A 14,585-nucleotide genomic window follows, 5' to 3' on the forward strand; every position below is an offset into this window, starting at 1 on the left:
AAAGTGTGATGCGATCCTGGATTAATAACTGTTGAACCCGTTCAACATAGTTTGAAAATGTTGTCAATACCTATTCTGTACCTCTAAACCCAAGCATAACTGTAAATTATTCCCAAAATCAGAGGGGAATAACAGTTAAATAACATTATGTAAAAGTGCATAAACCTAACCGTGAGCTTAACTTAAGATAAATGGTAAACGTGTCCCTCAATGATGATTTTCTGATTGGAATGTTGTTTCAGGATCAACAGAGATGTTAATCCAGAAACATGTTCAACGTGTTCTGAAATCAGGTTAGGGTACAACTATCCTAGAGTCAAAGAGTTTTTACATTTTTTACTAAGACTGATTGAAAATAATAAAGCTAGGAACTACACTCTCATTCTGGCGTAAAATAATCCAGGACATTTGCAGCCGTATCATGGCTGCATCAGGCGTAATATTGCTATGTAGATTCTGAAAATAGTCTCCAGCTATAGGTAACTTCCAATGTGACTGGCGCGTTGGTTATATTTTTGGAAATTGGCAGATTTTTGAAGGATTCTCAACTTTGTCGCGCGCTTGACATGCTCACCTAGGCCGCATTTACACTGCACTGTTCAAGTGATTCAATTCCATTTTGTTTTTCTCCCATGTGGCACAGATCGGATATGGCACATGTACGTGTAAGCAGGAACAAATCATATGGATTCAGATTTACTCAAATCAGATTCAGGCCTTGTTCATATGTGGAAATTTATCCGATATGAATCAGATCTGTGTTCTCGTGTCTGCAGTGTAAGCAGGTAGATCGGATTTTCACCTGTCAATGTGTGTCAAAAGCCATAACGAATGACGTTAAGTCTGACACTTTCATTTCAGAACAGACTTCAGCAGAGTCCCAAACCTTAAATCTCATACACAAGGACTAAAACAGCTTTTATATTGTCATATAGCACAGGTATTTAAGCATGTTAACGAGAGCGAGAGAGCGCAATGTCCGCCACGTAACCAATATAAGCTAATATAAAACTACTGCATAGCTTCATCACATTCTTAAATCATACCTAAAGGTTTAAAAAAGCCTATATACAAAAAGAAGATGGACAAATGAGAACCTTTCTGTCATAAACTAGAGTAAAACAACATGTCAAAACAAATTACAAACTGGAATAGAGAAAAGAGCACTCTTTTATTTTCAGCTGATGGTCAGCGTCCGCTCTTTTTTTCCCGGTCATTGCAACTTTGCCATGTTCTGTGTAAATGCAGATGATCCAATACGAGCCACTTTTAAATGATGATGTAAGCAGATCATCAAAAACATACAGTCAAAAAATCGCATTTGACCATCAAGATCTGCAGTGTAGATGCAACCCTAGTCGCCAACGGTCGCTGTCACTCTCGTAGACGGAGGTCACCGAAAGTCCCTCATGCTTTATTGAAATGAACATTGCTTCATTGTTTTTGCTTTTGAGACATTTTTGAGAAAGGTGCTAATGGTGTATTCTGATTAAATGATTATGCTAAGCTAATTTAAAGGCGCAGATCCAGATTAGCCACTAGATCTAATCCGCAGTTTAGATCTAGTGGTTTAGTAAAATGAGTGTTTGTTTGTTTTTTTTAAAGTAGAGTGTATTTGTAACTGAATGACATACAGGCCCTGTTTACACTAATGCGTTTTAGTTTTAAAGTGGCGTTTAGATCAAAAACGATCAGCGTCCACACTAGCGTTTCACCTAGCGTTTCTGAACATATCTCCGTCCACACTACGCCACCTAAAACGTATATCACGTGACCAATCGCGCTCTCTGGCCCTGCGCATTCTAGTATAAACAGAAAGCATATGTCTCTCTCGGCATTTGGTTATTGTTAGTCAACAGACGCCGGTTGAACAATAAATGCGATGGCAAAGAAAGCAAGAGAGGTATTTTTGTGGACAGACGAAGAGGTCGAGTTGTTACTAAACGTAACAAATGAATAACTGCTCAATGGCGCCTAAAACAGACAATAGTGCAAACAACGCTCCCATTTCTGTGTCCATGTTGTTGTTTACAGTGAAGGCTGGTCTGCTGTCTTCCGGTAGCGTTAAAGTCATGTGGCTTGACGAATAAGGGAAGATATGCATTGACACAAAAGCGCAAATCAGGTAGCGAATCTCTGCAGCCCCACCTCCGTTTTCCCCAATCCAAACTGAGATGGAGCAGCACCATTTTAGAATGAAAACAGCCTCTCCAGCCTTTCCAAAACGCTTCGTTTTTGGCACTCGAAAACTCCGGCGTAGTGTGGATGGATGGCATAACCATAGCAAAAGTTATGCGTTTTAAAACTAAAGCGCTTTAGTGTAAACAGGGCCACAGTATGTCAGGATTAACCCATTGTCATTCATTCATTCATTCATTCATTTTCCTTTAGCTTAGCCCAGGGGTGTCCAAACTTGGTCCTGGAGGGCCGGTGTACTGCTGAGTTTAGCTCCAACTTGCTTTAACAATCCTGCCAGAAAGTTTCTAGTGTATCTAGCAAGAGCTTTCTTAGATGATTCATGTGTGTTTGATTAGGGTTGGAGCTAAACTCTCCAAGACACCGGCCCTCCAGGACCGAGTGTGGACACCCCGGCTTAGTCTCTATTTCAGAGGTGGCCACAGTGAAATGAACCACCAACTATTCCGGTATATGTTTTACACAGCGAATGCCTCCCAGCTGCAACCCAGTACTGGGAAACGTCCATAGACACTCATTCAGCAACATACACTACAGTCCATTTAGTTTATTCAATTCACCTATAGTGCATGTGTTTGTACTGTGGGGGAAACTAGAGCACCCGGAGGAAACCTACGCCAACATGGGGAGAACATGCAAACTCCAGACAGAAATGCCAACTGGCCCAGCTGGTACTCGAGCCAGTAACCTTCTTGCTGTGAGGCAACAGTGACCCCTTTAACCAATGTTGATATTTTTATTTAATTTTTTTAGGGCTCCATTCCACTTTTAACAACACTGTGCTACCTGTGACCCCATCTGACAGTGCTCTAGATGGCAAATTAGCTTTGATAGAGCGATAGTCCTGACTTTTCCTGTGAGATCTTGCCAAATGGCCCCAACTGCCTTAATGACACATAATGGCTGAGCTGAAGGACGGGCGCTGGGGGAGCGTTGTAGGTGCGTTACTGGAGTGCTGGAGGGTCTAATCGTCTGCTCGGCGCCAGCAGCTGAAGGACGCTGACTCTCCCACTAGAGCCATTACCCAAAGTCCCACAGCACTGATGTCATCCAGTGTAAGGGAACGCTGAAGTTCGGCTCACTTCCCCTCATCTGTATACAGTGACATTAAATAGATCAGTTCAGCCAAAAATGAACATTTCCTCAATTACTCTCACTCAACTTGTTCCAAACTTTAAATTCTTTTTCCTGTTGAACACACAGCTTTGAAGAACGATGGAAAAAAAAACAGCAATTGACATTCATAGCAAGAAAAATACTATGCTGTTTCCATCCAAAGATGCAAGAAAAAGGTGCATGTGACCGAATTTATTCAGTAAAAGTGTTTCCATCATAGTTTTATGCTCATTTTTTCTTATCGGATGAAGTTTATCCAACTCAATTGTGCACATACATTTTTAAGTGAAGTTTAATTTTAAACTAATTTCGAGAGGAGCATGTGCTCATGATTGACCCAGCTGGTCCACATAAGCTAATTATGATCCTCCAATCAAAGGATCTCAAATCACTATATATATCCTCATTTCCTTTCTACAACTATCTTCGTCTGGAAGAAACCCCCCTCCTCCCCTTCTTCCTCCTTTATCCAGAATGGGCGGCACGGTGGCCCAGTGACTAGCACTGTTGCCTCACCGCAAGAATACCAATGGTTTTGGGTCCTCGCTAAGCCATCTGGTATTTCTGTGTGGAGTTTGCATGTTCTCCCCGTGTCCGCGTGGGTTTCCCCGGGGTTCCCCGGTTTCCTCCCACCATCCAAATGTGCTCTATATTATAGATAAAACAAGCCTAAACCTTTTTTATAATGTCTTACTCTCAGGAAGTTTGCCTTGGCCTCAGCAGCGGGGGAGTTTGAGATAGACCTGAGCTCAATCTCCACTCGCCCTGCAAAAGGGGGGGAGCCCTGGGCTCGAGGATCCCTTGAACTCAGGGCTCTCTCCCGGGACAGCATGCCAAACAAGATATGTATAAATCATGAGCTAAGTGTGAACTCTTGAATGTGCATTTTCAAAGTTTATGTGCATCTTGGCATTTCCGTTAAGCATTTTTTTCAACATAGGCTCATTCTGAAAATGTAGCTAAATGTATGGCTGCATTTCCTCTTTAAAATTGTTACACCTGGCTTAGGGATGTAACATAGTAAGGGAGACGACAAGGCGAAGTATAATCAAAAAGAAGATTTATTTAACTCAATTTAAATTATATTATCAAAGTTGTCGCAACCATCCGGAGCATCTGCAGAGCAGAGCAATGCCAAACATTTTAACCTCATAGGAACCCTGTAAAAGAGGGAGCAGGGTTTGCTCAGCCAAGTAGCACTATAAAAACTAATTTCCTTCCTATACTATTGTTCTGACGGAGGCCAATGCATCATGGGAAAAGCCTTATAGTGTGAAAGGAGGCCAGCAGGACACTTTCATGTTCATCTGGCAGTGTATTCTTGACTTGCTGCATTTGTTTTACAGTGGGACAGTATCCTGTTGCCTTTGTTTGGTTTGACACATGCGCTCAAACATACAAACACACACACACACACACGCATGCCCCTCAGGAGCGAGTGCACTCCTCTGACCCACATCTCCACGGGTCGTCCTCATTGTTTGTTTGGTGAAGACAGGACAGTGAGTGTGTGCCGTTAAAAACCCAGAATGAGCTCCTGTCCTTAAAAGACTTCTATTTTGCTTCTTTGTTTTAAAAGATACGGAGGTCTCAAATGTTGGTTGTTGCTAGATCAGATACGTTTGCGGCCGAAAGTTAACAAGAATTATTTCTGTTATTTAATTAATTTCCAATTTATTGTATTTTTTAGGCGATGCAGTGGTGCAGTAGGTAGTGCTGTCGCCTCACAGCAAGAAGGTCGCTGGTTCGATCCTCGGCTCAGTTGACGTTTCTGTGTGGAGTTTGCATGTTCTCCCTGCGTTTGCGTGGGTTTCCTCCGGGTCCTCTGGTTTCCCCCACAGTCCAAAGACATGCGGTACAGGTGAATTGGGAAGGCTAAATTGTCTGTAGTGTATGAGTGTGTGTGTGAATGTGTGTGTAGATGTTCCCCGGCTGGAAGGGCATCCGCTGTGTAAAAACTTGCTGGATAAGTTGGCGGTTCATTCCACTGTGGCAACCCCGAATTAATAAAGGGACTAAGCTGACAAGAAAATAAATGAATGAATGAATGTATTTTTTAACGCCTACCCCCACCCCAACCCTAAACCTAACCGTCACAGTAAGGTAAAAACAGTATTTTTACCAAGTATTATTTATGTTATCTATTAAATTACCCAGGTGGCGCAGTGGGTAGCACGTTCACCTCACAGCAAGATGGTCGCCGGGTCGCTGGTTCGATCCTCGGCTCAGTTGGCATTTATGTGTGGAGTTTGCATGTTCTCCATGCGTTCGCGTGGGTTTCCTCCGGGTGCTCTGGTTTCCCTCACAGTCCAAAGACATGCGGTACAGGTGAATTGGGTAGGCTAAATTGTCTGTAGTGTATGAGTGTGTGTGTGAATGTGTGGATGTTTCCCAGAGATGGGTTGCGGCTGGAAGGGCATCCGCTGCGTAAAAACTTGCTGGATAAGTTGGCGGTTCATTCCGCTGTGGCGACCCCGGATTAATAAAGGGACTAAGCAGACAAGAAAATGAATGAATTAAATTACCCAATAAATTGTATTTTTTAACGCCTACCCCAACCATAAACCCAACCGTCACAGTACTGTAAAAATATTAATCATTGTTTTACAGTGCCAAAAAAAATGCTACTATATTAATGTGCATATTTCACTTCCGGCTGGCCGCATATCCGATCTAGACTTCACCTCAAATGTTCCAGGAGTCTGCATGATTAAAGTCTCTTAAAATTAAAATACATTTTTTAGATGTTAAAATCAGCATGTTAGTCCTAAACAGTGTTGGGGAGGTTACTTCGGAAATGTAATAGATTACAGGTAAAAGTGACCCTATTTAAAATGTAATAAGTAGTGTACCTTTTCAATTACTTCATAAAAGTAACTGATAACATATGATTACTTTTATGTTTCTAATATCATTCATTCATTAATTTTCTTGTCGGCTTAGTCCCTTGAACAGCCAAGTTATCCAGCACATTTTTACGCAGCGGATGCCCTTCCAGCCGCAACCCATCACTGGGAAACACTCATACACACTCATTCACACACATACACTACGGACAATTTAGCCTACCCAATTCACCTATAGCGCATGTCTTTGGACTTGTGTGGGAAACCGGAGCTCCCGGAGGATGTAAAAGTAGCTTCAGGCTGGTCATAGACTGGTAATCTGGTAAATATAAACTGCGCTGTCTCTTTAAAAACTTGAGCTCCACCTCTCAGGGACGTCATGTGCTCTGAGCAGAATGAAGGAAACAGCGCCATCTTTCCAGACTTTACAATACTTCACAAAAGATGGCAACTAACATTTATCTTGATTTAAACCACATTTTTAATTAACATAAACGTTTATTTAAACATGCATATCTAATACAACGTAATTTTAAAAAAAATTAAGTAATTATATTTTATTTAAATTATATTTTCTTTAATGTACTGTGGTAGTAAAGTTACATATAAAGGTTTCTATTTTACAGTACACTAATTTATTTAATGCATATATTTTTGAACATTTATATTGAAAATTATAAAATAGGTATTTAATTGAGAAAAAAAAATATCTAAATTTAAATGGCGCAAGTTTCGATTTATTTAATTGACTACATTTATGTCCAGAAAGGGATCTGAATAAATACAATTTTTAAGAGCAGATTGTTTTATGTATTTAAATATTAATATAAATAGCACATACATATGTAATTGTAGATGTTTGCATATTAGACAGTTTAAATAAGTGTTATTTCGTGCCGAGTCCAATTTTAGAGTGTTTGAAATGAACTTCCACTCCACACCTGTGTTTTTTTTACTTGCCTCTAGGTGGTGCAATTTGACAATAACAATATAATTATTGGTGGTGGAAGTGAAATCATGACTGTGATGCATAGTGGATATAAAGCTGTTATTTCAAAAACTTAAAACATTGTAGCATTTTCAGGGTGTCCGCGGGGTCTTAAAAAGTATTAAAAGTTGATCAATCAAATATGAGAAAATTAAGGCCCTTAAAAGGTTGCCTATTAAAAAGTCTTAGTTGTGTTTTTACTAGGTCTTAAATTTTGTCCAAGCGTTGTCCAAAGTGTTTGATTCAAAAAAAAAAAATGCATTAATATATTTATTTTCCTCCTAATATTAAAAACGGCATGCTCGATCCACACATTTGGTTAGGGCCGGGGTGTGTCCGGACAAGCTCCTCCGTCCGGGTGATGTGAAGGTGAAGGTGATGTGTTCTCTCCTCATGTAACCATAGAGCAAAACAGACGGCAAAAAATAAGTTTGCGTACCCCTGGTTGGAAAAAGACGAGTTTAAACAGTGGCTGAAGCCTGTCACTGTAAACAACCACCCAATTTTTTATTTCTTCTGAGCTTATCTGAGTTCTGTTGCACGGTTTTGGTTCATTGATTTATTTAACTACAACTGTTTATTAACAACTGTTTACCAAGTAAAAGGTTTGATATTAATTAGAACATGCAGTGGGGATTAAATCTTAAAATAATTTTAGAAGGTCTTTAAGAAGTCTTAAAAAGGTATTGACATTACCTTTAGGATTCCTGCACTCTCAGAAATAAAAAATCTCAGTAGTAAAAGCTGAAACAAAAGCTATTTGTTTATGGCAAAATTAGGACTAATTTGTCTTTTTCTGTTTCAGAAACTTATCTGCATGCCAATATCTTGTCTACCTTGTCTTACTGTCTGCCTATTTGGTCTCTCACAACAAACAATATCTTGGAGCCAATAGCTAGACTGTACAATAGGGCCTATTGATACACAACAGACTTTCTGGATGGACACATCACTGTTTTGCTTTATCACTTTCTAAAGCTTTAACATTTCAAAATTACATTATGAACACAGGTATCAAACTGTACTATCAAATTTTAAATAGCTCTACCTCAGCAGCCCTTTGTGCATTGGTACCAAAACTCAACACAAGGACTGATCGTTCCACCAGATCTGTAACAAATGGATGTTTGCACGTACCGGCTTTTAAAAACTGTTATGGACAGAGATCTTTCTTTTATGTTTTCACAAGAATCTGGAATGAGATCCCACAACATCTAAAAACAATACCAACACTGAGACTTTTTAAGAAATCCCATGCTCGTCATCTGATGGTCAACTATCGCTGTAGCCACTGAGATAGTAGCCTGCTTTTCTCTATTTTATATGTTTGGTGATTGTTTGTACTGTGTTGATGGATGAGATGTCTGTCTGTTTTTATGTTCTGCAGAGCGGGAACCTGCTGAAAAACAGCATTCATGCTGAGTCAGGCCCGATTATCTTTTAGTCTTTTCCTGTTTAAAAATTGTAAATAAATAAATAAATAACGTGAGTTGTCACGGGGGTGGTACCTTTTTAAAAGGTACACATTTGTACCTAAAAAGGTCCATATTAATACCTTAATGGTACATATTGATACCTAAAAAGTACAAAAGTTTTCCTCTTAAAATTTGTAGGTACTAATATATACTTTTGAGGTACCAATATGGACCCTTCGTGTAGAAATATGTACCTTATGAATAGCTACCACCCTGTCCACCTTTATTTCTGAGAGTGTGCATTTACCCTGATTCTATATTGTTAACCTGATCAAATATATCCGGTGAAATTTGTTAGTCAATTTGAAAGTGTCTGTTCCTAAAATAAATAAATAAATACATGTTAAATGGTAAATGTCATCCTGTGAAAAAATACTATAGTAATTATATACTCTCAGAAATAAAGGTACACGGGCTGTCACTGGGGTGGTACCTTTACAAAAGGTACACATTTGTAGGTCCATAGTAATACCTCAAGGGTACATATTGGTATCTAAAAAGTACAAAAGTGTTCCTCTTAATTTTTAGCTTCTAATATATACTTTTGCAGTACCAATATAAACCCTTTAAGTACAAATGTGTGCCTTTTAAAAAAGGTACTACCCCAGTGTCAGCTCATGTACCTTTATTTCTGTGTGTACTATAGATAATTACTATACATATATTTTAGATGTAGTGTTTTTGAACCATATTTTAGTAAAGTGTATTATACTGTATATATTGCTGTATTGGTGGCGCAGCAGCTGTCGCCTCACAGTTCACGTGGGTTTCCACAAGAAGTCCAAAGACACGGTACAGGTGAATTGAGTAAGCTAAATTGTGCGTAGTGTATGCGTGTGAATGAGTGTGTGGTAATTGTTTCATTTCCATAGAAATTATAGAATTGCCACAACAAATTAATTCAAGTACTTTACTATAGTATATACTATAGTATTGTATTTAAAAACACTATAGTATTTACCATACTTTGCTATTTATTTTATTATTTTTTCATATGGGATATTTTTAATGATATAGTGAAAATTTGATGCTAGAAGAAGTTACTGTAAATGAGAATGTGGGTGCAAATCATATTTATATAATGTGATTTACTCTGTGGGCGACATGGGGGCTCAGTGGTTAGCACTGTCACCTCACAGAAAGAAAGTTGCTGGTCGAGTCCCGGCTGGGTGGGTTGGCATTTTTGTGTGGAGCAATCTACATATATTGCGGTACTTATTATGCATTCCCCTCAACACTGAATATACTCACACTTTTGCTCGAGCTTTCAGTCTTTTCTCAATGACTGATCAGTCGTCAGCAGTCATGACCCGTTTTTGCTTAGGCCAAGTAGAGCTAAACCAATAACGGAGGAAAGAAAGCTCCACACTTTACCCGGCGTTAAGCTCCACATCCTGCGGGTTATTGGTTCAGCTCCAGGCAGCCCTGTAACACACTCGTGACTCACTGAGACCTGAAGCAAGTGCTGCTGTCAAAGATCACTGTACAGTCTTCATGTCTATTGAGAGTGGTGGATTGATATACAAAACACAAAACATCATGACAACACATATATATATATACACACACACACATATATATATATATATATATATATATATATATATATATATATATATATATATATATATATATATATATATATATATATTCTATATATATATATACATATTATATAAATATATATATATACATATATATATATATATATATATATATACATACACATATATACATACATACATATATATATATATATATATATATATAAAAATATATACACACACACATATACATGCATACATATATATTGCATATTTATATTTATATATATATATATATATGTCTATATGTGTGTGTGTGTACAAACCATCGCTATACAATGACTTGCTTAATTACCGTTACCTGCCTAGTTAACCTAATTAACCTAGTTAAGCCTTTAAATGTCACTTTAAGCTGTATAGAAGTGTCTTGAAAAATATCAAGTCAAATATTATTTACTGTCATCATGGCAAAGATAAAATAAATCAGTTATTAGAAATGAGTTATTAAAACTATTATGTTTAGAAATATGCTGAAAAAACAATCTCTCTAACAGAAACTGGGGGAAAAAATTAAACAGGGGGGCTAATATTTCTGACTTCAGCTGTGCTTATTTATATATGGTTTAAAAAATAAACAAAATACACAGACTTGCATTGAATTATTTGTGTTCCCTTTATTTTTTGAGCAGTATATATTACAGACTTATTTTTTTAAGCTATGCAAATTTAAACCTGATGTTTTAAGTCTATTTAATTGATGTTAGTTGAAGCGACTTAAAGTTAATTTGATTGAACTTAAATATTTAAGGCAGCAACATTTTTTTACGGTGTGATAATACTGTGACGCTGAATCATTCATGCATTTTAAAGCTGTTTTGCATAGAATTTCAAGGAATGTCATCAAGTGTTTGTGATGAACAGGTGTACAGTAGTAAAGCAACTGTAAATGTTTGTTGAACGTGTCAGTAGGGCGAGTGTTCAAAACGTGAGTCATTCAACTAAATTTAAACCTGACAGGTGAGCTATAAATTCAGGGTTAAATCATTATTGTGGATCATGTGCAATCGTGAGAAATCCCAGTGTTTATTAGAGTGACGTGCATTATTAATAAGATTAACATGTTTATCATACACTGATCTGGATGATTAGGATTTTGGATGATCTTGATGGCCAGATGATGAAGAATAAAACTATGAAATATAGTATATATTAATAAAAAAAAATATATATATAATAAATATTATATATATATATATATATATATATATATATATATATATATATATATATATATATATATATATATATATATATATATGTATGTATGTATAATTAATAAAAAAAATATATATATATATATATATATATTTATTTATTATATAATAAAAAACAAAATCAAACTGAAAGTATAAAAGTTGTATTTTTATTTATTTTCTTGGTAGTTATAATTAATATTATATTGATACAAGTAATAAAATTTATACAATTATCAGTAATTTCAATAAATTAGCTTATTTAGTTTCTTTCTGCAACATTTCCAGTAATTGCCATCTCTCTATGAATACAAAAGTTTCACAGTGTATCGTGCGAAAATAAGTAAAGTTTGAATATACTAACACAAGCTAATTGTTTATTTTCAAATGACACTCATATTATATTATTCAATAATTACATGATTTGACTTTCATCAAAAGAAATGAATAAAATAAAATGTTAAATATACAGTATATGGTCACTGTAAATCAATTCTAAACATTAATCTTGTGAAATACATTTAAGCTTTTTATTTATATTTTAGAGTTTGGTTGCATGGTCAGTTAATAACAATGCAGTAATAATAATAATAAGTAGAATAATTGTTAAAAGATTAACTTACTATTTTTAATCACTTTGACTAATAAGATGACTAGAAAAGTTTATTTGATTCAACTAGAAAAAAAAAAAAGTAAGGCCGAATATATTTATTTTTACAGTGAGGGTCACAAATCAACACATTTCTGTTGTTACCCAACACTTGGTTTGTCCGTATTTAAAACAACTTTGAATAACAAGAACCCAGCATTGTTTTAGTGCAGCGGTTCTCAAACTTTTTTCACCAAGAACCACCTCAGAAAAAAATTGTCCCTCCAAGTACCACCAAAATGACCAGTGTTGAAATACAGAGTAGCGTATTAGGCTTAATTAAGCAGCTACAGCTCTGCACAGTTCAAAAACATAACAGATTAATTCCTATTGTTATGAATATTTATTAGGGTCAGCCACTTTTAACATTATTAATAGTTTGAACATTAGCTAAAACATTAAAAATAAATAAAACATCAGTGTGTGCTTTTGAAAAATAATTAAAAATGGCACTGTTCTGAAAGTAAACAGAAATCTGCTGTGTTTAAATGTAAAGTATTATCATATAGTAGCCTATTCATTAACCTGCAAATGTTCCTTGGACCTCATAAATATCATCATATTCATATATGAACTTCTTTTTTATGTAATCATTTTATATGTCTCATTTGTAAATCTTTGTAATCTAAACATTAACTTGTACTTTAAATATATCATTTATATTTACATATTTAAATTAGATATTAGATTTGCTTACTGTGCGTTAGGGTAGGCCTAGTGTGTCAGAAAAGTAATTAAACTATAGCTGTCAGTTTTGGGATATAAAAATATGGGATATGTTCCCAACAACTGTTACAAATATGGGAAGGAAATTACCTTCAAATGATAGAATACATAACAAACATTAAAACATCGAAAATAAAATAAAAGGTTTAGCCTATTAAAATTAATGTACTGATCTCATCTGTGTTATCGTATGCGTTAAAAGTGTGTTAATTTTTTTACTTTATTATTCAGCAATTCCTCCACGTACCACTAGAAGGAAGCCTGCGTACCACTGCACGTATCACAGTTTGAGAACCACTGTTTAAGTGTAATCAGTACCCCAACATGAAGTAAACAAATCATTTACAATCACCAAGTTTGTAAATAAAAACATCATTTGAATTATTACCATTAATTGTAGACCTAATTTAGAGGTTTATATGCATCAATGTTATAGTTTGTTCATTGAATTAAAATATTCACACCTTTTAACACTTTTTCCCTGACTTTTCCAACCTAGGCTCATTCTGAAAACATGTACATTTCTGGAGATCCTGAATTATGGTGCCAGAGGTACGTATGGCTGCATTTTGTCTTTAATGAATGCTACGAGCAGTACGACGCCGTTCCTTTTCGCACCTACCAGCTGACAGCTTACCTCCGTATGGACGGCTTTCTTGCTGTAACCAGTTTGTCCAGTTAGCTCCCCATGTACGCCGGTGGACTTGAGATGCAGAGAGGAGTTGAGCACGACAGCGAGGTTTGAGTCCAGCAAAGAACGGTTCCAGAAAGCAGGTAAGACAAAAACTGAAGCCAAAAAAAATTAAATAAGTAAATAACAGGGTGAGAATGTGGTAAAATCTGAAAACGTGGTAAAATTCAGGCGAGGGCTTTTCTTTTTCTTGATTGCTGTTTTACACTGTCAGTTGGGTTTAGGGAAGGGAGTGGGCAGGTCAATCGAAGCTTTTGAAAACACTATAGGTTGGGTTTAGGGAAGTGAGTGGGCGGGTCAAGCGAGGCTTTTGAAAACACTATTGGTTGGGTGAAGGGAAGTGAGTGGGCGGGTCAATCGAAACTTTTGAAAACACTATAGGTTGGGTTTAGGGAAGTGAGTGGGCGGGTCAAGCGAGGCTTTTGAAAACACTATTGGTTGGGTGAAGGGAAGTGAGTGGGCGGGTCAATCGAAGCTTTTGAAAACACTATAGGTTGGGTTTAGGGAAGTGAGTGGGCGGGTCAAGCGAGGCTTTTGAAAACACTATTGGTTGGGTTTAGGGAAGTGAGTGGGCGGGTCAATCGAAGCTTTTGAAAACACTATTGGTTGGGTTTAGGGAAGTGAGTGTGCGGGTCAATCGAGGCTTTTTAAAACACTATTGGTTGGGTGTAGGGAAGTGAGTGGGCGGGTCAATCGAAGCTTGTGAAAACACTATTGGTTGGGTTTAGGGAAGTGAGTGGGCGGGTCAATCGAGGCTTTTTAAAACACTATTGGTTGGGTGTAGGGAAGTGAGTGGGTGGGTCAATCGAAGCTTGTGAAAACACTATTGGTTGGGTTTAGGGAAGTGAGTGGGCGGGTCAATCGAGGCTTTTGAAAACACTATAGGTTGGGTTTAGGGAAGTGAGTGGGCGGGTCAAGCGAGGCTTTTGAAAACACTATTGGTTGGGTGTAGGGAAGTGAGTGGGCGGGTCAATCGAAGCTTGTGAAAACACTATTGGTTGGGTTTAGGGAAGTGAGTGGGCGGGTCAATCGAGGCTTTTGAAAACACTATTGGTTGGGTGTAGGGAAGTGAGTGGGCGGGTCAATCGAGGCTTTTGAAAA

The sequence above is a fragment of the Danio rerio genome, chromosome 6 (genome assembly GCF_049306965.1).
Source record: "Danio rerio strain Tuebingen ecotype United States chromosome 6, GRCz12tu, whole genome shotgun sequence".
NCBI classification, from domain to species: domain Eukaryota; kingdom Metazoa; phylum Chordata; class Actinopteri; order Cypriniformes; family Danionidae; genus Danio; species Danio rerio.